At 48.0% G+C, this 25,213-nt stretch overlaps 1 protein-coding gene and 1 non-coding gene across 7 annotated transcripts in view; both read left to right on the plus strand.

Moving 5' to 3' along the window:
- The window catches only part of PBX1 (PBX homeobox 1), a 281,772-nt gene that overhangs the window by 131,084 nt on the left and 125,475 nt on the right, over positions 1-25,213 (plus strand). The window lies entirely within an intron of this gene.
- LOC148110623 (U6 spliceosomal RNA) lies at positions 3,094-3,197 on the plus strand. The gene has a single exon (XR_015723504.1). It is a non-coding gene; the product is annotated as a U6 spliceosomal RNA (small nuclear RNA).

Here is a 25,213-nt window from a genome sequence, read left to right on the forward strand (position 1 = left end):
GCTGGGGGGCTCTGCTGGAGTCCCCCGAGGAAGGCGCACTTGGATTACTTGGGAGAGAAGGAAATTTGTGGTACTTAGCTCCCTTGGTGACCCCCCTGAAGATGCCCTGCTACTTTATGTAGCCAGTGCCTAGCTGGTTGTGCCTGGACCAGAATGTGCTGGCTTTGCTGTAAGGTGGAAGGAGAGGGGCAGAGAGGGTCATCTTTATCACTCCTTGTCAAGCACGGTGCCTGCTGGAAGGTGAGCGTGTCAGGTGGGGACCCTGCACCAGACGGGACAATGGGAGGGACCCTGCCAGGCGGGTGGAGTGGAGTGAACTGAAAAGTGTTCCGGTTCAGCGAGCAAAATGCTCTTCCTTTGCACCAGGTTCCTGTGACCTTTCCCACCCACTTTTGCGTCCCGGTCATGGCCAGCCTTGTGTCCTGTGTATGACAAGCATTTGGTAAATTATGGTAACTCAATCCATAGAGCCCCCGTCTACCTGCTGGGTGGCCCTGCGTGAGTCATGTAGTCGCTGGGTGTTAGTTTCCTCATCTGTAACATGGATACATTCATTATCAGGAGTAAACATAATTACGCTTATGAAAGTGTTGGCAGGCTATAAAACATTGTGCAAATACCAAAGTATTACCATTATTTCTGTTGTTAGTAACGGAACAATAAACATGCATTAAGTGATAAGGTGAAGAACTTCACCCAAGAAATAATGTTTTCAAGCCAGCAGCTGCACACGCTTTAATCCCAAGCAGTGCTGTTCTTGGCTGTTGGTTAAGTGGCAGTCACACGGTCAAGGACACCACCCTGGTGGGCTGTTCATATTGTTGGCACTGGGTCAGGAGGACCCAGGGGACCACGGTCACCCTTGAGCTGGGGCATTCCTCCTCTCCTGTTCAAAGTTTCACAGAACCACTGAATTTTGGAGTGAGGACTCATCATGAATGTCCGTGATTGGCCTTGATTTGGTTGGAAAGCGCTTCCTGCTGGAGCACCAGCCCCACCTCCCGTAGCTGTTGGCTCTTCTCCTGGAGCTCTCTCATCTAGATGTTCTTAGCCCAGCCTCATCCTCCAAGATCTAACTGTTGTCTCTGAGACCGTGCCACTAGCCCTGTCTTTACTGTGATGATAAGATGGTCCACATTCTGTTTTTGTTTTTTTTTTTTAATTGTCATTTTTACTTCAAAGGTCCTTAGTACTTTCACAGGAGCAGAAGGACCCAGATTGGCTGGCATGGTCTACCATGGTCTGGACTCTGCTCTGGGTCTCAGGCTGGCATAGGGCGGCCACTGGTGAGGTGAGGGGCCAGGCTGACCTTCCTGCTTCCTTTTCTCTAGATGGCGTCCTCGCTCCTGGGTCCAGACCTGCCAGGCAGGTGGGAAGCCTCACTTTCCACTGCCCCTCCTGGGATGTTTTCTCCTGTGTGTCCTCTGTGTATATCCGGTCTCTGTCTATCCTCACACTTTGCCCCTTCATCCTTTTCTCAGCAACCACAGCCTGTCGTGAATTTTCCTTTCTCTTGACTCCTCACATTTGTACGACTGTGTGCAAACAGCTGTCTCTTTACAGTTTCTGGTGTTTCTCTAATTGTTTCACACGAGAGTGTCTTGTGCTATGAAGAATATTAAGTTTCCTGCGAAAAGGGGTATGTCCTGTATATATATGTGTGTGTGTGTGTGTGTGTGTGTAATAATTGGTATTACACTACCCTCTCCTCTATTGATTTGTCATCCATAGCTTTCTTCTGCCTATTTCCAGTCTCCCTCACGAGACTCCCAGTTCCTTCTAGAAAGAAGCATTATCTGAGGTATCTTTTGCTATCCTAAGGCACCTAGTATATAACCTCTCTTGCTAGTTCTTCAGCTTATTGACTATTTTTAACAGAAGAGTGCTCTTCCTGTCCTTGTCTACTTATGTGCTCAGACACCCTTATATCCAGCCTCAAATGGAACAGGAATGGATGCGAGGTGGACGTGAAGAAGATTCCCACCCGGCGACAGGATCTTGTGTCTCGGTAAATAATACCGTCTGCACATTAGGGTACAAGTAGCTCTGAGGAGGAAGTGCGCTGGTGCCTCTGAAGGGTTTAGACCCATACCTGACCCCTGGCAGACACCAGAACTTGTGAGTTACAGTGGTTCTGACATCATGGTGATCGTGATTGTTGAGAAGCAGGAATAGTAGCAATAATGCCTGATGCCCACTGGTCTGCCATTTTTGCTCCATCTGTATTTCGAGAGAGTTCCGCCTATAATCATGTTTGGATAGAATCTGTAAGCTGCAGACCACAACCACCAGACCCTCTCAGTGTGAGTCGGCCTTGGGCTGCTGGGATCCTTCTGCCCCTTGCTTGTTCTAAAGGCTGAAGCCTGGCATGGTGTCTTCCTGTGTGCTCCTGTAGTCCCAGGATAGTCTCTTCAAATATGTCCTTATAAAAGCCAGCTCCATTTGGGGTCATGAGGGAGGGTCTATTTTTGGACCCAGCAAGGTACAAACCCCGGGTTTGTTTGAAATGTACAAGGACGGTAATGAAGGAAGAGGGGAGATACAACTCCAGGCCTTTTCGGGAGACTCTGGCTGTCCGCATCCAGACCCCACGAGGGTGCATAAAATGGGAGGGTATGGAGAGCAGAGTTCAGGAGAAAGGCAGCACGAGGTAGAGCTTCCAGGGCGATTCTTTTCCCTTGTTGATCAGCTCTTCTGCTAAATCCCTTTCATCTCTGTCTCAAAAGGCATAGTTCACAGTGCTGTCAGTCTCGCCCTGTTATCTCAGAAGGTTCTGTACTGAGGCCCTTCGTGCTAGAAAAAGGGAACGCGATTCTGGTGGGAATTGCGAGACCGGTCAGCCTCCCGAATAATCTGGGCTACTTCTAAAATGCAGAGTCCCAGGCCCCATGTCTGTTTCTTTGCTCCCTGGCCTAGGAATCTGCATTTCACAACTGCCTCCCATGAAGTAGATGCCCACAGTGCATGCCTTACCCTTTGGAAATGCCTCTACCTCCACACCTCTCTCATTCCGCCGTGGTGGCGGCTGGCTTCCTGGTCCTGAAGCTGATGGCCCACTGCCCTGTGAGAGCGTTTTCAGTGCAGCCTCGGCACTTGCTTTACCAGCACATATAAAAAATGAGAACAACACGGAGAGGAGGATTAGCATTGTCCTGCCCAAGGATGGCGTGCACACCTGTAAGGCATTTCGTCTTGTTTCACTGAGCTCTGCACCTGTGGTATATGCCCCCCAATTTAAAAAAGGGCATCTCTTGTCCTTTTATGAGTGCCCCTATGTCATATGACCCCAACCCAAGAACTTTTGACCTACATCAAGAACCTAGTTTGGGGATGCCTGGGTGGCTACAGTCAGTTAAGCATCTGCCTTCAGCTCAGGTTATGATCTCAGGGTCCTGGGATTGAGCCCTGCGTCAGCTCCCTGCTCCGCAGAGAGCCTGCTTCTCCCTCCTGCTCTCCCTGCTGCTCCCCTTGCTTTGTTCTCCCTCTGTGTCAAATAAATAAGTAAATCTTAAAAAAAAAAAAAAAAAAAAGAACCTATTTCGAAGAGACTGAAGGACCAGTATTATGGATCCAGGGTTTTCCTGTAGACAGCTGTCCTTGAAGGTTATTAAGACGCAGGTACCTACACCTGTGTTAAAAAGTCTAGTTTGTGGCAGTTCCAGGGGGAGGGGCAGTAGGAGGGAGCATGGGGCCCCTGGTTCCTCCTGGTGCCTCCTGGTAGTCTGTGGTGACTGCTGTCCTGACACTTGCAAGGTCTATTTATTGTACGTGGGTTAGAATGTCTGCAGTTTGAACGGGGCCGGGGCAGCCCATGCTCATGTTGCCTGAACGTCGTGGAGATGGGGATCATGAGGGGAAAGTAAGAGGATGTCCTGGACTCACATTCACCCACATGAATGTGCTCACGAGCTCCAGCTTTTTCCACGATCATGGAGATGTGATTGCATTTACTCAATGTCACGTGCACTGCCTCCTTCCGGGAGAGTCGCTGTATTTATAGATGCCTTGGCATTTACCCTTCCACGCCAGAGCTTCCATGCTTGAGTGGACTGTTCATTTAGAGTTGGCCGAGTTGTGTTTGAGTGTGAGTGTGTGCACTCATGTGGGTATATATTGCGTGTGTGTGTGTGACTACGTATGCGCCTGTGTTCAAGTCACGGGCCCTCCGCTTCTCGTGGTCTCTTGGAGGGACGTCGTCTATGCCAGGGTGCGGCGATAATTAACTTACTGCGCCAGTTCCGCTGATGTCCAACCATATAATGTCTTCCGATTTTTGAAAGTTTGGTGTTTGCAAATGTCCTTGTTCCTCTCTGACTTTTCCCACTGTGTTTGTAAATGTGGGAAGGCAGGGAACTTCAGGGTGATGGTGTAGAGGTGTGACAGAGAGACTGTCTCTAGGACAGCTGGATTGTGTATGTTGTGGATTCCTTGGTGTAGTTTTGTATCATTGGAGTTGAGTTGTAGTGGTGGGACTGGGGGAGGGAGAGACAAAGACACATACAGACATACAGACACACACACAGACACACAGACATCCAGATACAGACACAGACACTCAGGTACAGACATGCTAACAGACACACACACAGACACAGACGGACACACATAGACACACATTCAGATACAGACACATAGATAGACATGGAGACAAATAGATACCCAGACAGACCCTCAGATAAAGACACATAGACAGACACACACAGGCACAGATAGACAGACATCCAGATACAGACGTACAGATAGACACACAGACACATAGATACCCAGACAGACACACACCCAACATATACACAGACATAGACACACAGGCATTCGGATACACACAGACAGCCAGCCAGATACAGACTCCCAGACAGACAGACACACATAGACACTCAGATACAGACACACAGACACCCAGATACAGACAGGCACACACGCACATAGAACTACAGACACACACATAGACACATAGGCATCCAGATACAGACACACACACATACGCACACACAGACACCCAGATACAGACAGACAGACACACACAGACACCCAGACAGACAGACAGACAGACACACACACACACACACACACACACAAACACCCAGACACCCAGATACAAACAGACAGACACAGACACGGAGACACACACACACACACACACACACACACACACACACACACACAGTGTCTTTGCTGATTCTCATGAGCCTAAACTCATTCCAGTGGAGATGACCTGTTAGCCAAGAGCCCAAGCCTACAGGTGACAAGTTGGCCATCTCTCCGGCTGGTCACAGCCGCTTGTGCTGGCTGGACTCGGCTTTCTGTCTGAACCGACAAGCACAGACACTCTCAGACCCGAGACAGGTGGGGAAGGAAAAGGGATGGTTCACCCTCTGACCTTTCCTAAACCTCTTCTCCACATAGATCCAACAGCACCCATGAGGACCCAACCACCTTGTTACAGTGGGCTCTGGCATTCAGAGCAACTTTCCTACAAATCTCTTTTTATTGGCATTTCCTCCAATTTAACCATCCCTGAATTGCATTTGAATCAGTTGAGAGAAAGAGAGAAGGGGAGGAGGCTCCCCCCCTTGCTCTTGGAAAAGCAGCTCACAACCAGCTTTATTTGGTAAAACGCTGCAATAGATGCTTGTCAGAAATAATTTATTCCTGTTAGCTGTAATCTGAAGGAAAACAGATACAAGTCCTATAGTTAAAAAAAAAAAGTAAAGTAGTCTTGCTTTCGCTGACAGTACAAAGGTGTCATATACAAGAAGGATTGACACAGACCAAGGGGTCTTGTGGGAAATATGATAATAACTATAAAGAAGACAGATTATTCCCCAGTTGCCAACATTCAAACCTTTTTACAGTCAGTTCAAACATATAAAACTTTATTGCTCTAGCAGAAAGGGGAACAATTTCTGGTTGCACAGCTTTCCCAGGGCTGGGTTTATACTGTCTGTGTTATTGCTCTATAGTGGCATTTTAAAGTTTATTGAACAAGACTTTTACAATTGAAGGAAGTATATAAAACTGTAAATTTATTAGATTTTTCAGGATAAGTGCCCTTTCTAGTTGTGCTCAAGAATTCGGAGCTACGAGAAACTGCTAGTTACAAGACTTATTAATATTAAAGACTGAGAGTACGCGCATTTTATACCTTAACTGATCTCAAAAATAATATTATCCTATTACTGGGCGTCAGAGCGCTGGTGCTGTAGAATTGGATGGATACACACATGTAGGACTCTAAATACCAGACGTGTTTATTTTTCACTGGCTAAAAAGTTAGCTTTTGTTATATCTTACTTTATTTGATTTTAACACAGTCGGTCAGAATACTCCTCTGTTCACTGAAGGATGTCTCGAGGTGTTTTTTTGTCAGATCCTTGCTGATTTCCCAGCATTTCTCGGTGGAGGGCTATAATGTGAGTACAGGTAGTGGGTTTTCAGAACGTATTTTAGGTGAAGTCATATATCGTGGCGTTCCCCCAAAGCAGCTATATGTTCAAATAATCAACACGCTACAAAAAAAGAGTTCCCTTTTATGTTCTCCAGCTTCTCATTTTTTATTTCTTAAAAGCCTTTTAGGGACACGACTTGAGGAATTTTGCAACGTTTGTGATAATCTATATCTTGGTTTCTGACTCTCTGCACGCTAGACTTTTTAGGCCAGAAAATTTTTTGTTGTGGGGGCTGTGCTGTGTGCTGTAAGATGTTCAGCTGCATCTCTGTTCCTTACCATAGTAGCCAGCGTCCCCATTATTCCGCTGGGACAACCAAAAATGTCTGCAGACATTGCCAGATGCCTCCTGGGGGTGTAATCATCCCCTGTTAAGAAGCACTCATTTATACAATATTATAATATGTCTTTGAATTTTTTTTTTTACTGTAAATAATATAGTAAATAATGTGGGTTGTATCTGATAATTAAAAAAAAACTATAGTTACCAGATACGGTAAAGAGTAGGCTTATTTACTTTCAGAAATATCTGACTTTGGACTTCTTTTAAATAGTTGTGTTACCCGAAAACTATAACATAACTCAGTCTTTAAAATGTTACATGGAAGTGATCAGGACCACATTGCTCTATAATAGGAAATGGCCTGCCGGCTTGCCTGAGTCCGAGGGCATGTGTTTACAGGTACGTCCCTCTACGAGTCTGGAGTGCGTATTCTTTCTGTATTATCTTACGATTCACCACTTACATGTTAGCCTCTTTGATTTTGCATATGCATATGCATATGCAGAATCATATGTATGTATGCATAGACATGTTCATATTATGTGCCCTCACAAGGAAGGTTTTCAGAAGCACAGAGACATTTTGATTAATTTTCTCACTTGACACATTTAATTTTGAGGTACCATCAACTTGCCTTTAATTTTCAATTTGTGTTCGAGAATTTTTTTTAACCTCTTCAGAAGGTTTTATTAGTGGATACATTAAAAATATTCAAAGAAGTTGTTTATAGCACCTGTTCACCTTCATGCCACCTAATGTTATGTAAGTATCTACCTGCGAATGGCACTTTGATCGGGGATTTTGTGTTAATTTGCCTAATGGCTATAGCATTTACAGAATAATTAAGACAATATGTTTTCAAAAGAGAGTATATTATAACAGGCCTTGCGTTTTTTACTGCTCGCATTTTGGACTTCTACATTTGCTTTTTCCCCCCTTCTTTTTAAAAATTTTAGACAGTGTGACTTAGTGAGGGGTACCTTGAAAGTGTCTTGCTTCTGTTACTATTCTGTGGAGCCACTGATCTTTTCTGTCCCTGTGGCCTTGGATGGCAGGTGATGCTAGCCACGAGGAAGTGTATCTTTTCTCCTCTTACCATCTCTCTAGGTCATTGGGTCCCCACCCTGTAGGTGCCTCAGGGACTTTATTTGTGAAGATGTGTGACAGCCCTAAGAAGTATGTTTAGTCACTAAATGTTGTTCAGATAAGCTGAATATGAAATATATGATGGGAAAGCAGATCATGCCACTGGAATGCTGGTGGGTCTTGGTAAGACACCTCTGGTGATCCTCTTAGCAAGTCAAAAGATATCTTCACCATCACCCCTCTACTTACATTGGGTTTCCTTAAATCTTAATCCACCTTGGTTGAGTTTTTAAAGTACTAATACCCATACCCATGTGGTCCTCGCTGTGAGTGACAGCTGTGGAGTCACACATGAGTAATGTGCCTGTCTTTACACTTGGCCATCAGCAAATGTGCTTGGCCCCTATTTGGTGGACTCCCACCCCTACCAGTGCCAGAGTCCACACTTCCTGGAGTTAAATAGTGCATACAGTCTCTGATGTAAATTGTAACGGGAGCCACAGATGCGGGCACACTGAGTCAGGTGTACACAACCCTCCACTCCAGAGCACTCTGGTCAAGAGGGGAGTCTTCATGGGGTCCCACTAACCTCTGGATTCCTAAGTCCTGCTTCCAGGGACCGTGGGGGAGGCGGCAGAGTGCAATCTTAGAAAAACTCTCAACCAGGTGAACGAAGCCACTAAAGGGGACAGGAACTCCAGGCACAGCTAAGTTCCCAGGCAGAGCTCGGTCCCGTGCCTCTCCCGAGTTACTGGACGTCCTCAGCCAGGTCGCCACCTGCCGCGGTGGGTCGCCAGGGACTGTGGACTCTTCAAGGCTGAGAGGGAACGAGCAGGAACAACACGAAACAGCAAATGTCAGGGAAGTAGTAAGGCCTGAATCTTTTATGAGACCTTGGGTATTCTGGTCACAGCTCCGCTGACACTGAGATTGGAATACAGATTACAGGAGGGAGCGGCTGTGACATGAAGCCCAGGCTTAAATCTTCCCAGGGTTTTAACGTGCCTCACCGTATGAATATTTTGTTATTTTATTTGGCACTGTTCCCGCAGGAGGCCAGGAGAGAGAGCTCTGACTGAGCCAGGGGCAGGGCGGGTCCCCAGATGCAAGAGAACTGCACTGTGGCTAATGAGACTCACACCCTTGTGGAGGTGTGTATGGAAGTGCGAGTGTGAGAGAGAGAATGAGTGTGTAAGATTGTGTGTGAGAGAGACTGTGAGAATGCAAGTGTGTGTAATAGTGTGTGAGTGCGTGTGAGACAGTGTGAGTGTGTGTAATAGTGCATGTGTAAGAATGAGTGTGTGAGACTGTGAGACAGAGAATGCAAGTGTGTGTAATAGTATGTGAGTGCATGTGTGAGAATGTGTGAGAGTGTGAGAGAGACTGTGAGAATGCAAGTGTATAACAGCATGTGAGTGTGTGAGAATGAATGTGAGACAGGATGAGTGTGTGAGTGCACATGTGAGAATGAGTATGTGAGACTGTGTGTGAGAGAGACTGAATGTGGGAGTGTGTGTGTGAGGAGTGTGTGTGAGACTGTGTGAAACAGAGTACGGGAATGTGAGTGGGTATGTAACAATGTGTGTTTGAGAGAGAATGAGTATGTGGCAGAGTGTGAGTGTGTGTGAGTGTGTATGTGAGAGACTGAAAGTGTGAGCATGTGTGTGAATGAGTGTGTGAGAGTGTGAGTGTGTATGTGAGAGTGGGGGGAATGTGTGTATGTGAGAGTGTGTGAGAGAAACAGTGTGAGCATGTGAGAAAGTGTATGAGACAGTGTGTGTGAGAATGAGTGTGTGTGATAGTGTGAATGTGTGGGAATGTGTGTGGGGGAAATGTGAGTGTGTTAGAGACAGTGTGTGAGAGACTGTGGGCCTGTGTGAGTGAGTGTATATGAGAATGTGAGTGTGGGGGGGTGCGATCTTGTGTGTGTGTGTGGTGTGTGTGTGTGAGAGAGACTGTGAGCATTAGAGTGTGTATGTGAGAGTGCGTGCACACGTGCACGTGCACGAGAGCACAGATCCCCTGTAATCCTGTCTCATGCAAGGCCTGGCTGCTAAAACCACTAGAGCTGTTTATGAATTCACTCGGCTTCACAGTGAGGAGAAGGAAAGAAAAGAGCAAGACCCCGTGCTGAAATGAATTTTATGCCTAAGAGCCTGTCTTGGGAATGCAAATGGTTTAAGAGTCTCCAAACTAAGATGCCTTTTTGGGAAAATGGGGAAAACCAACAAGAACTTGGGGGCCTGGAGGGACCGCAGGACATGCGAACAAGAGAATCTGCTGCTCCCAGAGGGGTGTGCTCCGTGTCTGGGTGTTAGCCCTGTAGGTTAACTTCCAGCAGAGCTCCCAGTAAGGACTGTGGATGGAGCATGCGCTTTGCATGCACTGTCCTGATGGGAGGCCCTAATTTAAGGCCAGAGCATTGGCAGAGCCCCAGAGAGCCGCAGGTGCCGGGGGGGGGGGTGGCATGTAGCAAGGTCCTTGGAGTGCGAGACTTTGAATTGCTTTGCTGGAGCACGACTTGGCAGCAGATTTGATCGTCTGGATTTCACTTTTCCACACGGGTCCACATCTGGTAGGACACGCTGTCTCCTCGCCAACCTGCAAGTCAGTCAGGCGAGGCAGTGACCCCAGCCAAGCACCAGCCACAGAAGCAGGGGAGGCTGATGACGCAGTGACCTTTGGAGCTCTGGCATGGCAGGGACTGGAACCGGGGTTCCTGGGGGTGGCCTTGTCTTTGGTCATCACAGGTTGACGACCGGAGTAGCTCTGGAAGCGGCAGACGTGGGTGAATGAGGGATAGTCTTTCATAAAGAAGAACTACTTATCAGGTGACTGTTGAGTGTCAGGCTCTGATCCAAGTGCTTTTAACATACTTAATCTTCACAGCAAATCTATGGCGCAGGTATCTTAGCCTCATCTTAGAGATGGAGAAACTGAGGCTCATTTGAAGATTGGTTGATTGATTGATTGATTTTAGACAGACAGCAGGGGGGAGGAGCAGAGGGAGAGGGGAAATCTCCAGCAGACTCCCCGCTGAGCATGGAGCCCGACACGGGGCCCCATCTCACGACCCCGAGATCATGACCTGAGCCGAAATCAAGAGTCAGGCACTCAATTGACTGAGCCAGATGCCCCTGGAGCCAGGTTTTGAATCAAGGCTGTCTCCAGAGAACTTGGCCTTGAACACCCACTGGGGTAGCTTTGGCCTGAATCTGTTTCTTCACTTGAGCTGCCACTCACTGAGTGCTTACTAGATGCCAAGTTCCATGCTAGGTGCTGGGGGTACAGACTGGAGGAAGACAGGGCCCTTGGTCCTTCAGGGGCTCACAGGCATGTGGACACCCACGCCAATTGGCAGTGGTGCCATCGATGCTCTGAGAAGGCTGGACACGGTCCACAGCAGTGGCCGGTCAGCAGAGACAGGATGGCTGCATCCCGTCCAGCCTTTTGTGGTCCCCTTTGTCAAAATCTACTACCCTGAAGGCTCCATCTGCCTCCATCGTTGACACAGAGAGAGCTGGCCTTCTTTCTACAAAAATGGAAGCTTTGTAGGGGAAGAGAGGGGTTGTGGACAAAAATGGCAAGCAGACCCACCAGAGAAATAGGCCCAGCTGCTTGTGGCAGGAAATCCTCTAGTCTCGTTAGCCCCAAATTGAGGCAGAACAAAGCTGAGTCCATTGAAACAGAAAGAATAAGTAAACAAAAATAGAAAAGGGGGAAAACCCACTTTAAGTTGAATAAACTACCGCTGAGCCAGCTCATGAGTTCAGACGGGGATTCTCATGTTTCCAGGATATTTTCAGATTCTGATGGTAATGAGGGGAAGACCATTGTGACCTTGAAACTTGGTCTGGGGGGGGACAGAGCTGAAGACCACCAAGACATTGCACACGGACCACCCACTGCAGATGCTTGCATGGATCGGCTGGGCGGTCTCTTAGGGGTCCTGCAAGGCCCTGAGCCCTAGTTTGGAGGGCGAGTGGAAGGGGGAGAGCAGGTGTTGAAAAGCCATGAAAAAAAGAATTAAAACAAAAATGTACCTCAGGCTCCCTTCAGCTAGCAGCAGGACTTCCTCTCTTTCCCTCTCTCTTTCTCTCTCTGAATTTGATATTATTACAGGAGCATTGTCACGGATTCAATTTTCACTTGATAGTGAAATACCAGTCAGTCCTGGGAGTGGGCTTCTCGTGAGCCCCCGTAAAACCGTGGAGGAGTGTGTGGGGTGGCACTACTCTCAGACCCCAGACAACACCAGGAAAGGGTGTACCCTGGGTGTGAGCAGGGTACACAGCGCCAGGAGACACTGGCATTGTGTAGATGCTGGCCAGGGAGCCGGTCACCTGTGTGTGAATCATAGCGTTGTTTTGAGGATGGACTCAGTAAGTGTCTGTAGGGTGCTCTGGCCAGAGCCTGGCATGCACATCAGTGCGCTGTAAATATCAGCTGTTCTTCTGTTTCTTCCTGGGCAAAGCCATGCCGTCCTCTCTCTGCAGAATGAGAAACTGACGTCAAGAAAAGAGAGGCACCGTTGTGGGTAGGAAGGAGCTTCTTTTGGCTTCCCTTAACTTTTTTCTTTTTTCTCATTTCGGTTCTCTGCTTTCCTCCTCATGAGAAGGCCAGCAGAAGTTGAGTTGAACCTGGGGACTGGTCCAGGGCTGTTGAACTGAGTGTGGGCACCAGTGGTGTGACTTCCTATGGTGACAGGGGAAGCATGCGTGGGGGGGGGGGCGGGGATAAGGACGAAAGTGCTAGAAGGGAAGAAAAGGAAAGCCAGGTTGAAGGCACTAAGTTTCTTCCAGTGTTGAGCAGCAGCGTGGCCGGTGACGGCTGAGTCCACGGTGGGGGTGCCGGTGTTTCTCTTCCTCGGAGCTGCACCTGCTCTTGCTGGCCCCATCTGGCCCGCCAGGTGGGAGCCCGCGGGCCACAGCAGTGATGCCAGGCCGGGTCTGCTGCCGGCTGCGGGGAAGCGCGCTTGCCTCGCACCCTCTTGCCCGGGGCCCTTCCTCCCTGCTCCTCAGCCCCCTTTCCTTCCACTCGCTTCTGCGGACACAGGAGGGCAAATTGCATCAGCCCCGAAAGGACAGGGCGGCTGTGGGCCCTGTGCCATCTGCGGTGACCCAGGGCTATGCGGTCAGCCCCCGAGACGTCTGCTGACTCGGAGGCAGAGGGATGAACACTTTCAGCAAAACTCTGACCGGCAAGATTTTCTCTGTGTTCTGCCGCCTCCCGCCCCTGCAACCCGCCAGGTAGTTGACTTTCTGTGACAAGCCTGAGAAACAAGCCTGGCATGAGAGAACGTGGGGAGAAACCAGGTTTGGGAAATTGCTTTCAGGACACAAAATTCCCACAAGCACAGGCTTGTCCCCCATGAGCGTCATCGTCCCTGATGTAGATGTGTCTGTGTGTGAAAAGTTGAGGGACGTGATGTAAGTGTCCAGCCAGCGTGTGCCACAGGCCTGCGATCTGCCAGCCCTGCGCTCGTTGATGGGGGGGGTCTCTGGTCCTCCCACGCTTGGCTGTGGGGATGACACCCGGGTCGGGTGAGCAGACAGGTTCTTAAAATGGAATTGGGGGCTGACGAGCAGAGACAGCTGTATTGGTTCCCCCTGTTCCCCTTTGCTGGCTTTTTTTTTTTCTTTCTTTCATTCTTTTCCTTTCCATGAGAGCATCAGAAAGGTCCCATCTGCCTTTTAGGGGAGGGTCATGCTTGGTGACTGGTAGCATCTGGGGTAGGGTCCAGTTCATTATGCCACCCAGAATATCAAAGTGGTTTAGGCGTTGGAGACCAGGGAAGGAAGAAGGGATTTAAACACACACACACACACACACACACACACACACACACACAGCCCAACCCTGCTGCCAATCGGGTCGTTCGCTCTCTGTCTGCTGTCTGCAGGCTGCTGCTACCCACTCGTTACAATTAAAATGAAGTGTCCGTCAGCGGCTATCTTCTCTGTGTGGCCCATATGTTTCTGAGCTGATACTGTCCGGATTATTCTGTTCGGGAAAACGATAACGGCTGTTTATAACCTTGGCAAAGACTGAGGCCCTAATCAGGCTGGAGCACATTTTCACCAACTGGCTGATAACAGGCTGTTAGCAGCCTTATCGCTGGGGAGAGATAGGCCAAAATAAGCAGATCTGTGAGCACAGGAGCCCAATCGAGTGGTACACACTCTGGCCCCAGCTTTATTTTTAGATTCCCTTTTCCCGGTTGATATCAGAAGGCACAGAGGAAGGAGGTGGGGGGTGGGTAGTAACGTGTGCCCCCGTGGGGTGTTCATCAACATGAGAGGCAGAGGGTCAGCCCGGCTTCCGGTGCTCCGGGCTCCCTTTAAATGAGGGAAAACACGTGCAGGTCTTAGGAGACAAAGGAAGGGAATGGACTCTGTTTCCCGGCCTGGTGTGTGGGCCCTGATGCCTGTTCAGCTCAGCATCTCCCCGCTGTTGGAGTCTCCATCCGGACCGGCAGGCACAGGTGCTGGGCTCTTCCCGCATTCTGTCCTGCTGTAGGGACTGAGTTTTGCTTTCTGTCTTAATCCACTTGCCTGGGCATCTTCATGGCATCCCTCCAGAATGACATTCCCTGCCCAATTCATCATCCTCACACAGGCGGAGAGACCACACAATGGGTTGGGGCACGAGGAACACAGGCGTGCCTGCAAGTGCAGAGGAAGGACATTGAGTGAGGCTCGAGGAAGGGTATAACCTGAGGCCCCCATAACGTCTTGGCTTGATAACTTGTCCTCAGCCCCAAGGGAGGAACTGTGAAGTTTTCAGAGAGGTCCGGGTTGCTGCCTCTTGGTGTAGCCTTCAAAGAAAAGCCCTTCAAACCTGTCCCTGTGCAGGGAGAGATAGAAGCCAAATCCACAGCTGGCTTTTGCTTCTAGACTCAGTTCTCCGAAACAAGTCACAGCTGGGCCTTGACATGTGTGTGGTGTTAGAATAGTTATGGATTTGAGACAAAAAGATATACATGAGGTCATCAAGCATGTGACGGACGTAAAATGTAGGAGGGAAGCTGGAACAGCGATGGGCAGCAGACGTCATAAAAAGGGAAGTTTGAAGGTATCATTTGCCGTGGACAGTGGAAGTCTGGCATTTACTCTGTTCCTTCTGCAGAAACCTTCCTATCCTAAAGAGCAGTGGGGATTTTACTGTCTACTCTGCTTCCGTCTGTCTGTCTGTCTCCATTTCTTCTCTCCCCTTTCTTCCTGTCCTCTCCCTGCTCTCTCTGCAGCTGCCCGATTCCCGACTCACTTTTGTCTGCCTGAGACTGAGCGAGTGGAGTCAGGTGGTGGGAAAGAGGGGCAAGGGGACCCGTGCGTGGGGGAGGGAGGCGTTTTCAGGGGCACACAGATTGAAGTAAGCACAGAAGGCAGCAGAGAGCATTATGACCATTATCATGCAAATCTATTTACAAGGCTCCCTTTATTCATTAATCTCTGAATAGCAGGACCCTACATAGGGTCTAAAATAAGAACCACCTGTGCCTCTATAACCAAAAAAATACGGGTGTTAAGAACAAATGTTAAGGAAGGGAAAAATTAAATATAAACAAGTCCAATCTTTCTGTCATTTAGATCTCCATCTATATGATTTTACAGCTCACATGTTGCAAAATGGCCAGCTGGTTGGCAATTTAGGGGACATCCCCCAAGTTGAGAGAAAATCTCTGGGGAGGGTTGGAAATGTCATGAAATTATTCAACAGTCTGTTTTTTTTAAAAATCCAAACAGAGGTGTTTCTACACCAATTTTTATTCTCCTTTTGGAGGTTAGTACCCATACATGGAATATAAATGATTTGGGTTAATGTTTTGGACTCACTGGTGAATTCAATAGAAAGGAATCTTTTACATTATCGTTACTGTATTCATAGTAATATAATATAAAAAATCTAAATCTGGAAGAGACCTTACATATGATCCAGTTCAATCCGCTCACTGTCTATTAAACCTTTAATTAAGAGTTCTTTCCACGTAGTCCACGTCCCCATTTGTCACATCACACATAGACTGGTTACATTATCTTTGGAGCAGTTATTCTTACAGGGAGCAACATAGCTCTTGCAAACACTTATTACCCTGTGTTATAGGCAATTAGCAGGGGCTGCAGGGAGATGTAGGGACGGGCTCCAGCTTTCTTTGCCACAGTTGCTAAGATGGCAGAATACCAGCTAGAAAGTCCACAGACGACAACCTATCCCACTTAGGGCTAAGCACCTTCTAAGAAAAAATACAAGAGTGCCAATGGAATGGAATGGCTTCCATGTTCCTTTCAGTAGGACTTTGAGTGGAGTAACAGTTCTCATTAAACTCTGTCAAGAGATTGAGTCCTTTAGTTCTAACCGCCAAACATTATTGGTCACAAGTATTAGAGTCATAGAATCTGAGAACTGGAGGGACCCACTCTAAAGAACTACCCCCTTGTCGTGTAGATGAGGAAAGTGAAGCCCCAGAGAGGGGACTGGACCTGCCCCGTGAGTCTGAGCAGGGGCTCCAACTAGGGATGGGGACGATATCCTACCTTCTAGCTCAGTGTTTTTTCATCTTTATGATGACTTCATAGGATGATTTAGTTGTGGGATGAAGAATTTAAAATAAATCCCTTAACTGTCTATGCCACTGTGTATTCATCTATAAAATGAACGTCGTAATTCCCCGGTTGATTTTTAAGTTCCTCAAGAGCTGGGACTGTGCCATCCATCTGCACCTTTCCCAAGGCACCCACCTCTGCACGTGGGACTGCTCAATAGATGTTGACTACTGAATATTTGAATGAGGGAATGAATGAACATGACTTTTAATTGGACCTTCTCGAGTGATGACTCTTTCATTAAATCATTCTTTCTAAGTTGCGTGCACATTCCCAGCCATCCACTTCTTAAATCTCTTTCAGGAGAAACAGCGACAAATGGTGATGAGGTCCTTGGCGGTTCTGACGGAAGACCTCTCAGGACTGCCGCGGCCTGATTATAACCAGGGAATTTTGTCGTTGTTTGCCTTGTGTTTGGTTGTTCACAAAGCCCGTGCGCCTGAGGTCGGTTGACTTTGGGGTTCTCAGGAGCCGGGGTCCAGCACCTTCTTAGTTGTCCAGGAACCTTCTTTCCATTTTTCCCGGTGCTGGAAGGAGAACTTAGAAGGGGCGCTAGGCGGAGACCTTATTTAACGTCCTGCTTCTGTCTGTTCCCTTGTGTCTAAATGATACCTGGATCCAAGTAGGAGTTGGCACATGGATGAGTTAAATGTAGGTGGATCTGCTTTTGCTTCACGACTTGGAAGCAAGAAGGTGGATTGCAAGGCTGTGGATTATCTGAGTCGATTCCTCTGACTCAGAAATCCTGGCCGGGAGACACTTTTCCCCTCATAGCATACGTTCTGTCAGTCGGTTAAAAATCTGTACCTTTGGGGGCGCCTGGGTAGCGCAGTCCTTAAGTGTCTGCCTCCGGTTCAGGGCGGGGTGGGGGTGGGGGTGACAAAATTGTAGTTCTTCAGATCGTACTTGCCTCTCAGAGGCAAGTGCCTGGCGTCCTTGGGTCATTAAATATAAAGACATTCTGCTTATGAAATATACTAGCAAGATGTTTTCAGATCAGATGAAGACGGTGTGTGTGGCGACTGCCAACGAGTTTGCTTTTCCGCGTGTGCTTCTGAACACAGCGCCCGCTGGTCTGTGCCAGGCAGCGGTGCCCTGCCCAGGAGACGGCATCATTCATTCCGGCATCTTAGAACCTTCTTAAACATTCAGTCCCTTAAGACTCCTGTGAGTTAAATAAATAATAAGATCCTTACCCCCTTGAACGGAATAGGAAGACTAAATTTTGAAAAATTAGGCAATTTGGCCCAAGGCAGAATGTGCAGAGAAAGCACGACCCGGTGAACCCACCGTCAGCGCCGGCGGCAAGAATTTTCCCTGTAAACATGTTTATCATGGCGGGTCGCCGTGTGGCTTCGCGGGGGGCTTTCAGTCAGTCTTCAGACTGACGTTCAGCACCTGAGACGTGCCTGCTACTGAGTTACGAATGGTTAAAGAGGAACAAGGGAAAAAAAGATAAAACGGACACAAGTCCTTTCTTGTAAGACCTGAAGACACTGCCGGTGTGACAGCTCCATGGGGAACATAGTTAAAATATGAAATATTACGATACAGACGATACTGGGTTTTGGAGGTGGAGAGCGGTTGAGTTGAGGGGTAGTGGTGGTAGGGAAGGGAGCTGGGGCTCTGAGTTGAAAAATGGGTAGGATAGAAGTCAACAGAAGGTGGGAGAATGGGCCTTGCATTTGAGGCGAACCAAATAAATAAAGGCAGAAAGATGGGAAAGAGGGTGACCGCTTTGTAGCAGCTCTTGCTGTATCTCAGTATCTCAGTTTCCCTTCTGGTAAAAACTAAAGGGCATGGTACTGGTTAGGAGTGTGCCACCATGAGAAGGACAGCTGAGGGTGACGGATGTGTTCGTAGCTGCCAGAACAGAATGCTCTAGGTCTGACCTGCACAGCATGGCATTGGCTCTATGTTCTTGGGTTTCTTGAGAGCCTCGGTTTGAGAACAGGGCATCGGATGTGTTTCTTCGAAGACTTTTATCCACCTGGTGTGGGGTGCCATCAGAATCAGACTTGGGGCAGAGGAAGGCCCTTCATGGCCACAGGAAGAATCCAGACCAGAGAATGTAGCCATATTGGGAAGAAATCCTTGGGTGTCCCAGTGGCCCCTCCCTTCCAAGACTGAGCTCTGTCTAGGATTGTCAGGCAGGTGTTCAAATAAATAATGCATCTAAAAACACTTCCAGCAGCAGCTGGGACCATCTTGGTAGCTCTAGGACAGTGGGAGTACATCACCTCAGCTACTTGGGCAGGTGTGTGTTGGCTCCAGAAAGTTAGAACAAACGCTCTCTAGACATATCCCCTACATGGACTAGGGCCCCATTTCTGATGGAGAAACAAAATGAAGCATTTATTTCATCAAGCCCTGCCTGGAAACAGGTGTGCCTTGGCTGAACCCATCAGTTCAAAAACACACAAATTAATAGGCTTCCACTAGGGGGAGACTGTGGTTTCAGAGCACTGAGTTGGAATCAATACTACCTGCTCCTATCCAGTTCTTGTCCGTCACTAACAACAGTATCTAGTATAAGCTTAGGAGAAGATTAATCTCCATTAATGATCAGAATGAAGATGACTTCACATATAGCAATCTATTTAGCACTTATTATGTGTCAGACACTAGGTATTGTTCTATTTACTCCTCAAAAAAAAAAAAAAATCAAGATAGGTAACATTATCCCCCTCCCCAAATAGTTCTGAATAGTTCATAACAGTTAAAAACTTTGCCCAGGGGTGCGTAATGCTTAAGTCATGGAGTTAAGTCTGATTTCCTGAGCTATGATACTTTAGGAAAAATGTGAACTTACCATTAACAGCATGTTTTACTTTTTTTTTTTTTTTGACTCTAAACTTAAACTTATAGATTAGTATAGAAAAATATGTTGCAGGGCACCTTAGTGGCTCAGTTGGCTAAGCATCTGCCTTTGGCTCAGGTCACGATCCCGGAGTCCTGGGATCGAGCCCCACTTTGGGCTCCCTGCTCAGCGGGGAGTCTGCTTCTCCCTCTCCCACTCTGCCTGCTTGTACTCTCTCTCTCTTTCTCTGTCAAATAAATAAATAAAATCTTAAAAAAGAAAAGAAAAGAAAAAAATACCTTCGTTGGCCTTGTAGCATGTTCGAGGTAATTTTGGAGAATCCAGATTGTTTTCTGCAGAAGGATGTCACCCCCAACCCCCATAAAGACAGCCGTGCCTGGGGTGAAAATCGGCTGCTGCCCATTGAAGGTCCCACTTGGATCCCACTCGGGAACTCTGAGAGGTCAAGATGTGGTGACCTTCATCGGTTTGGATGCTGCTTCTGTAGGACTAACTCTGGGACGTGCAGGTCTAAGAGGAATATTTGACAAGCAGGAGTATTTAGGATTTGGGTGACAAACGTGGTGTTGAAAATGATTGTGTCGGGTCTAGCTGTCATCACGTGATGAGTATCCATGTGACATTGACTTAGGAGCACGTGAGCAGCCAAACCTTGGATCGTTCAGGCTTTGTGGATGAACTAAGCCCACTTCTGCTACTCTGGAATCAAAGCTCATGATAGAGGTCGCCTGGCTGGTGCTGGCCAGAGACTCCGCCCGTGCTTTTGACTTCTCTGATCATCGGGACTTTATCGAAAGAGGGTGGAGCTAGCCACACACTCTCCTCTTTGTGGCAGGGACTGGTTTTGACAGAGCAGTCTGTTTCAGAATTTCAGAGTTTGAAATGTAAAAATGCCAATTGCAAGTGAGACAGAGGTTAGGTCTTTCTGAAACCGAGACTGTAGTCCTGTGTTCCCCGTCTTTGTGGTCAACCCCCCTCCCCGGCTTTGACTTGCGCTTGGATTTACTGAAAGAGGAGGGGCTGACCCTCAAGAACTGGCCGAATGACAACCTTTTGGTTGATAACGAAAGTGTTTCAGAATTCTACTCAGCCTTGCTCACGGCCAGTGACCCCGTCAGATCGGATAAACCGAACGAGCTGGGGGCTCCCATGAGCTGCGAAGGAGACCCACACAGGCATGTTGGTGTGTGAGAGGCAATAAATGGGCAGGGCGGTGTCCCCCTGCCTGCGAAGCCACGCTGAGCCATTTTCTCTGCTCTCCCTCTCATGCGGGTTTAAATTGGAGGTGGGGTTAGGGGAAATTCTTCTGTCTGGACCTCGTCCTGGGAGAGCGAAGGTTGATGTCTGCACTCAAATGTCGCATATGAGCCCTGATTCCAAAGGCAGTACGATTCTGTGACGAACATTCGACCAGAACCTGGACATCTGGGCGTGCTAGCCATTTTTACTTGGCCTGAGTGTCTGGAAGCTTTAGGCTGTTCATTGGAGTTGGAAATAGAGTATTTACAGGAAACCAGGGAGTAGATGTGTGGTGTATTAGAATCACCCGGAGACCTGGTGAAAATCGCACATGGCCTGGATCAGAGTCTCAGGACGTGGGGAGGCCCAGACCTGTGCATTTGTGAAATGCACAAATGATGCCCGGGTGATTCTGTGTCACGTCCGACGGAACGGAGGTGCGGTGCCTGTTACAATATTATGTAGTAACGTTGTTTTTGTCCTGTCCAGCAAACATGCCAGTGATGGCCCGCTCTTCCTATCATTGAATTTGAAAGTGTTTAGGCTCCTGAAAGTACATGGGGCGTGCGTGTGTCCAAGTGCGTGTGCGTGCGTGTGTACACATGTGTTTATTTTCTGAAGCACACGGTCGGTGGCTGGCCCTGTGACATGTGATCAGAGTGATGTGGACATGCTAGCCAGGGCGGACCAACTCCTCAGGTCACCCTGCTTGCAAACACAGCCAACGTCCTCAAGGTAAAGCTCTGAAATCCCATGCTGACCTTTTCGTGAAGCATTATAATCAAGTTGAACATTTCCAGTTGTACCACAAATGCTTGCCCCATGGGAAAACCCTTCCCTACATTTTATGACAATTGATTCTGATTTTGAGGAACTAATTTGTATTGAATGCAAAATGTCCAGCCTCCCATGGAAACTGGAAAGTCCCCATGTCCAGACAGGTCCAACGCTATGTTTTTATTAGAAAGACAGGGCAAACAATGAAAGATTGTGTTTTCTGTTTCAGAAAATCCTTCCTTCATTGTTCTGCATATTTTAATTTTCTTTCTTTTTTTCTCTTTTCTTTTTTTTTTTTTTTTTAACAGTCCTATGAGTCCAATGCCAGCAGACAATTTTTAGATATCTGGGCTCATGGGAAACTTCACCCTGTCTGGATTCTCAGGTCCTAGATGGCAGAAGCTGCTGGATCTTTTACTGTGTGTTCAGTCTCCCATCGTGCCAAGGACCCCTATGTGAACTTGCTGACCCCTCTGAGAGACTCTTGGATGATGTGGCTGACATTTGTACTCTGTAGTGAAAGTCAGCATTTCACTCCCCGCGGGGTAGTTCTGGCCACAAAGGAAGCCGTGCTCCTAGGACTCTGTGATGAACGCAAGAGCCCCGGGGCCTTCTGACTTCCTTTGGAAGAAGTCACAGAAACTAAAGCTACTACTTCTCAGGCTAACATCTGCTGACATAAACAGGCGCCCCTCAAGGATGCCTTATGCCAGTGCCCAAACGAGGGGCTCCCGTGGAGAAACATCACTGAAGTTGCGCTCCCCCCGCCCCCAGACCCAGCTAGGTGTCTTCCTCCGCGTGAAGCGCAAGTGGTATTTGGGCAGGCGTGTGATGAGACGCCTGTTATGGTAACAGAGATGCCCAGTGGAACATGCTCATTTGACTTTGCAGTCTCTGGTCCAGGGAATGTGCTGGCCCTCCAGTGGAGCCTCCGTGGGCTTAGGGCTTCTCTGGCTTCCTTTCTGAGGGATACTCAGCAGTGGTCGTACCTGTGTTGTAACAAAAGACAAATTGTAGGGGAATCCTCTTGGGCGGGGGGAGGGGTTCCCTTTTTCCAAAAGAACTTCAGGAGATCTTAGGAAGGCATCATCTTCTCCTTCCCTGACCAGTGAGGAGATGGCCAAGCGAACTAGGGTAGCTGCGGGGTCTGTAAAGGCTTCTTCCAGTCCCAGGAGTCTGTAAGCATTCTCAGGTGCGTCGCAGACAGTCTATTCCTATTTCTGGAATTTGCCTTATGGCATTGTCATGCAGGGGGCTTTTTCTGATCGTGCTTTGTGGTAGAAAGGTCAGCTGTGCACCAGGAAATATGGGACTCACCACTCTTCTCCCCCTCGGGCCCTGGAGCAGGCATTTGACTGGGATGCCTATGAACTGGGGAGCGAGAGGATCTTTAAGACTTTCTCCCTGATTCTCAGTGTGGCCAGAATTCTCTTTAGGACACTGCTTCAAATCTGTGACTCCCATCTGTGAAATTGGGTGACTGTATTTGGTGGTGGTTGGGTTTTTTGTTTGGTTGGTTTTTGGTTTTTGGTTTGTTTGTTTTTTTCTTTTTTGCTTTGTACAGGATTGGGAGAGAATGGAGGTAGAAGCATAATGACTTAAAAGCAAAAACAATTGAGTTCTTTGAGCTACGGCACTCTGCTAGGAGAGCGCAATTGTTTCCTGTTGTGGAATACCTTCCAACACATTTGTCTGGATGCCCTCACTTTTCCATTTGCTGTCATTGGCATGAAGGAGCAGTTTACTGAAGGTTCACTCATGTTCCCCAGGTATGAAGACAGAGCGTTTTGCAGCTGGCCCTTGAACGAGGCAGGGATTAGGGACACCAGCCCCCTGCACAGTTGAAAATCCGCATATAACTTTTGACTCCCCCAAAACGTAATAGCCTACTGTTGACCCGAAACCTTGCCAATATAACATCGGCATATACTGTAACTAGTTGACGAACACATACTCTGTATGTTATATGTATTATATGCTGCGTTCTTATGATAAAGTGAATTAAAGAGTTATTAAGAAAATCATAAAGAGAAAAAAAGAAACCTGTGAAGGAACCTGTGTATAAGTGGACCTGTGCAGTTCAAACCCGTGTTCTTCACGGGTCAGCGGTATTTAATTTCTCATTAGTAGCTCCCCTGTGGTTCCCCCTTCTCTACCTGGCTGCCGTGGGGAAGTGGGGAACCCCATCCAGGGATTAACCAGGGTGCATACGTTCACTTAGAATGTTTTATTTGTTTGTTCATATATCCGTTCATTTAACAAAACTTTATGGAGCATCTTTTTGCCACAGGCTGAATTTTTTTTTTTTTAAGATTTTATTTATTTATTTGACCGAGATAGAGACAGCCAGCGAGAGAGGGAACACAAGCAGGGGGAGTGGGAGAGGAAGAAGCAGGCTCATAGCGGAGGAGCCTGATGTGGGGCTCGATCCCGGAGCGCCGGGATCACGCCCTGAGCCGAAGGCAGACGCCCAACCGCTGTGCCACCCAGGCGCCCCTGAATTTTTTTTTTTTTTAAGACTTTCTTTATTTGAGAGAGAGAGAGCAAGAGAGCATGAGCGGGATGAATGGCAGAGGGAGAAGCAGATCCCCGCTGAGCAGGGAGCCTGATGTGGGGCTCGATCCCAGGACTTCGGCATCATGACCTGAGCCAAAGGCAGACGCTTCATTGACTGAGCCCTCCAGGTGCCCTGCAACAGGCTGTATTCTAGGCACTGGGGTTACAATACGAATGGAACAGACAAAATCCTTGTCCTCGTGGAGCTTCAGTGTTAGTGAAAGAAAGAGACAGTGAATACGATCTGCCGTGGTGTCAGATGGTACACTATCCTATAAAGTCCTAATGTCTTCAGCCCAGTTTTGCATCTTACCCCCGTACTGACCCTCCGCTCCCTGGCAGGTGGTCCCCGGCTGGCGATGCCTGGCTGTCACTGATTATACATACCTGCAGGGCTTACACTCATGCTCTGTAACCATTTCTGCTGCAGGATCTTCTTGTCGCTCACTGAAGCCTTAATCTCTTACGCTGCGATCAATGGGCGTGTGCCTTTCCCACTTGGATGCTCATTTTTTAATCCTTACTGCCTCCTTCAATGTCATCCTGTTCCATTTTTCTTTATAGACTTTCAGGTCTACTGTACCTGCTGATTACTTAGTGGAGAGTGCTGGGCATCTCCCTTAATTAATTCCATCGATTTCAAATCCCACAAGGTTCGAGGTCCTTAGATTCCTGAAACAGCTAAATGGAATGTCTAAATTCCAGCCTTTTCCTTCTACAAATTGTTTTGCCACAAAGTTGCGGGGGGAAGTGCTGCAGTTTTATGTGTTTGAAGGAGTGTATTAATCCACAGAGGATTCTGCTTTCTTAGCTGGGCTTTTTGTAGACGAGGTAGAAGGAAAAAGGGGGGCTTGGATCTCTCCCTCTTTCTCTTTCTCTCCTTCTCCCCATTTATTTCCATAATGCTGGCTGAGCTGGGGCATCGTCTTAGCAGCCAGTGGTTTCTTGAATTCTTTGAAGAAGGGTATGACCGTCAACCCAGGACTTCTCTTTGAGGAATAACCGCATAGGGTTTTTCCAAGAGGATACCGCTAAAACCTATGGCAGTGAACTTGTTGAGTGATACACATGTGATTTGCTAATGCTCCCTGTTAAAAGGAAGCGCGGGACTTCTGGGAAAGGGTTATCACCTCGGGCTCGGCATCATAAGGTTTGGAAGAACAGGCATCTCCCACGTGAAGGTGAAGAAATCAGCACTGCTGGGAACTTTAGAGGTTCTGACCTCGTCTCCCTCATTGTATAAATGTGAACACCGAGTCAGGAATTTGCACTGATGGAGTCCTTGACGTGTGCCAGGCCTCTGGATTGGGCATTATGCACATGCGGTGTGTGAATGGTGCAGTGACTGGCTGGATTGGGCGGATTACGTGCTGCGACTAAAACCCCATCCCTTTCCAGTCATC

Source organism: Ursus americanus, chromosome 2 (assembly GCF_024610735.1).
Source record: "Ursus americanus isolate L20-20 chromosome 2, mUrsAme1.1.p, whole genome shotgun sequence".
Lineage (NCBI taxonomy): Eukaryota > Metazoa > Chordata > Mammalia > Carnivora > Ursidae > Ursus > Ursus americanus.